The sequence below is a fragment of the Lytechinus variegatus genome, chromosome 4 (genome assembly GCF_018143015.1).
Source record: "Lytechinus variegatus isolate NC3 chromosome 4, Lvar_3.0, whole genome shotgun sequence".
In the NCBI taxonomy this organism is placed as follows: Eukaryota; Metazoa; Echinodermata; class Echinoidea; order Temnopleuroida; family Toxopneustidae; genus Lytechinus; species Lytechinus variegatus.
The window spans coordinates 14,623,911-14,626,901 of record NC_054743.1 but is presented as its reverse complement, the minus strand read 5'-3'; the positions used below and the strand labels follow the sequence as shown (position 1 = coordinate 14,626,901).

The window sequence follows — 2,991 nt, the reverse complement described above, 5'->3', positions numbered from 1 at the left end:
AGGGAGGGGAAAAAAGAGTAACAGAGTCTAAGGGTGTGTTTATGCTTCCATTGCGAGGACAGAATCAGCATTTTCAAACGTCGATTCAAAACGCCGATCGTAAACATGGTTCTGGGAGTGCAGTTTATGCTTAACTTTTCAGAGGCGAAATCACGATCTCCAGCTGGCTTCGCATCATAATTTTCGTTGTGCAGGAAACCCGAGGTCATAATTGGGCACGCCCTATTTCAAAAGTTTTTTTTTCAGAGTGTTGTTATGGGGAAGGTATGTCGACTGTTATTCATAAACATCGAACAATTTCTAATATTTTAGTCATTGCATGGAGCTTCTTGATATAACCGTATAATATCCACCATAGTAAGGATAATAGTAAGAAAAAAATAAAGTATTTAAGTATACAAAATAATAAAATATCTATTTGTTTATGCTACTGGGACATCTGGCGATATTTCCTCATTATATCTCATGTTCCAGGTTTTTTTGTGTAAATCCCTCAACGTTCATAGTGATGACAAATTGGAAGAGTAATACTAGTAATAGTACTACACATGCAAAACAAGGGAGATGAGAGGCAATTCCGTGGAGGTAACATGCAACCATGGAGCAATGCGACTGTATTTGCCCGTAGATTTTCATCTCACAGGAAGCATGTACCAAATGATGTAATTTAAACATGTTTACGATCGTGGTTCTGTTTATACTTCCCCAGAAAGCCTGATTCTGGTCAAACGACGTTTACAAACGCACCTTTTTGTGAGTTTACGATCAGCGTTTTGAAACAGCGTTTAAATGAAAGTAAGCATGGACGCAACCATGTTTTAGACTAATCACGTTTGGAAACGCTGATTCTGGCCTGAAAAAAGGAAGCATAAACACGGCCTTAAACATATCTTATTTTGAAAATCATTCCAAGAGAATCATTTCAATACTTCAACAATTTTATTGTGAATAGAAAATCCAAATTTCACTGAATAAAAGCGATTTAACTTCTTTTCCCAAGAGGTACATGAACATTTTGTACATTCGATGCTTCACAAAGACCAAATTTTAAAATGCTTCCAGTCCTCATAATTTAGCCTCTATACATTGGTGAAATTTTACTTAAATTGATTATTGCTCCATAAAAACATATTGCATAAAACACAAATGAAATTAAAGTTTAAGACCACCCACTTCTGGGACCATTGCAGAAAGAACTGCATTTGAATACAAAACAAAAAATCAAATGCAAGTCCAAAATGTATGGTTGTGTTGTGTTTAATTTTTGAGTTGTGTTTGATTACAATTCTTTCTGCAACAGTGGGCATGTCCCTAAAATAAATTTAAAAAATCAAATAAATCAAGTTGTCAAATTGCAATAAATCATCAGTTGCAAAATTATATTTCCATATTCAAGTTTTGCATAAGCACAACAAAAAAGTAATTAAATAAGAATTTAAAAAATATATAGGCCCTATAAAAAATGAATTTCAGGTAACCATGTCCATATTAAAGGGATGCTCCGGGTTGAAAATATTCATAACTAGATAAATAGAGCAAAATGCTGAAAATTTCATCAAAACCAGATAACAAACAACAAAGTGATTTAATTTAAAATATTTGCATTATTCCAGTGAAAAAGTTCTAGGCATGTCTTCGTGAATATTCATTAGGTGGGCAGATGATGTCATATGAATGTTTCACCTGAATAATGCAAATCTTTGAAATTCAATAACTTTGTTATTTGTTATCAAATTTTCAGCATTTTGCTCTGTGAACTTTATTCTACTTATTGAGATATAAAGATATTCATCCCATCCCAGAGCATCCCTTCAGCATAGAATAGGTCTAGATTATTGGAACCAGTATGATGTGGTTACAGCCAGAGTAGGAAATATTTATATCACACATTGTCATGCTCATTATTTTTTGGCTCCTCTATATTTAGGAAGCCAGCTGAAGTGATCCAGGGCCCTGTAACACAAAGATTAGTAATTGATCATACAATTAACTTGTATGAATGATTGCACATAATTATCAATGTAATCAATCATAAAAATCAGACATGCAATCAACAGAAAGTTTTGTGATAAGGGGCCCTAGTTGCAGCTTGTGAATCCGTACTTAAGCATAAATAATGCACATAATCTTATTTTGCTGCCAGTATTAACACAATGGCAACACATTTATGACATGATGAGCAGACTTTGGAATCATTTATATTAAAGACCTTTTATAGTAGAAACAATTTATGAGCATCCTTGGGTAATCAATATTTGCGCCTGACAAAGCAGAATTTGAATACATAATCCAATATTTATGATTGGTCCCATTCACTATTGACATGTTTGTAGTATGATGAACGATTGTTACCTTTCACAAATAGTAAATGAAACTTGGTAGCAAATGTAAAAAAAGAAAACAGGAGAATATAGATTTAAGACTGCCATGAAAATGCCATTGGATAAAAGCATAAAGGCTGATTGAGCCATTCATATATATCGAAATGCAATGCATATATATCGAACTGCCAAATGTTCTAGGAATATATTTATTTTGGGAAGGGATTATTGCTACCTGTTTGTTCCTATTTCTGTGTTTAATGTTTAAGAAGGATTGAATAGAAATTAAATAATGTTCATATTTCTAGATTTTTCTTTGCAATTTGCTCCCATTTCTTGGCTGCCAGGTAAGCAATGCATTAACAAATAACATTCCTCATTTTCTTTTATTCCCTGAGCAAGATGTCTGGCATTCATGATTATGTCCTAAAATTTAAATAATCATACTGTTGCTTTGGACAGTATTGTAACTACAATGTTTATTGTAGTCTTGAAAACTAATATTGTAATATCATAAACACTTGACAAAGATTACTAACATACTTCAAAGCACCCATACACACTATTAATCTTGAAATTATAAAAATGCAATAAAGTTCTCCCTCACCCATGCATGTACATGTACATGTGAATTTAACATCATACAAGAATACATGTACAAATTTGATGC

At 32.9% G+C, this 2,991-nt stretch overlaps 1 protein-coding gene across 1 annotated transcript in view; it reads right to left on the bottom strand.

The window, feature by feature from the left end:
• Positions 1-2,904: 2,904 nt before the first annotated feature.
• LOC121413462 (tryptophan--tRNA ligase, mitochondrial-like) overlaps positions 2,905-2,991 on the bottom strand; it is an 11,480-nt gene continuing 11,393 nt past the window's right edge. Inside the window, exon 6 of the mRNA XM_041606280.1 lies at positions 2,905-2,991. This exon is cut by the window's right edge and continues 1,083 nt beyond it. The gene's annotated coding sequence lies outside the window, so the exon portion shown is untranslated.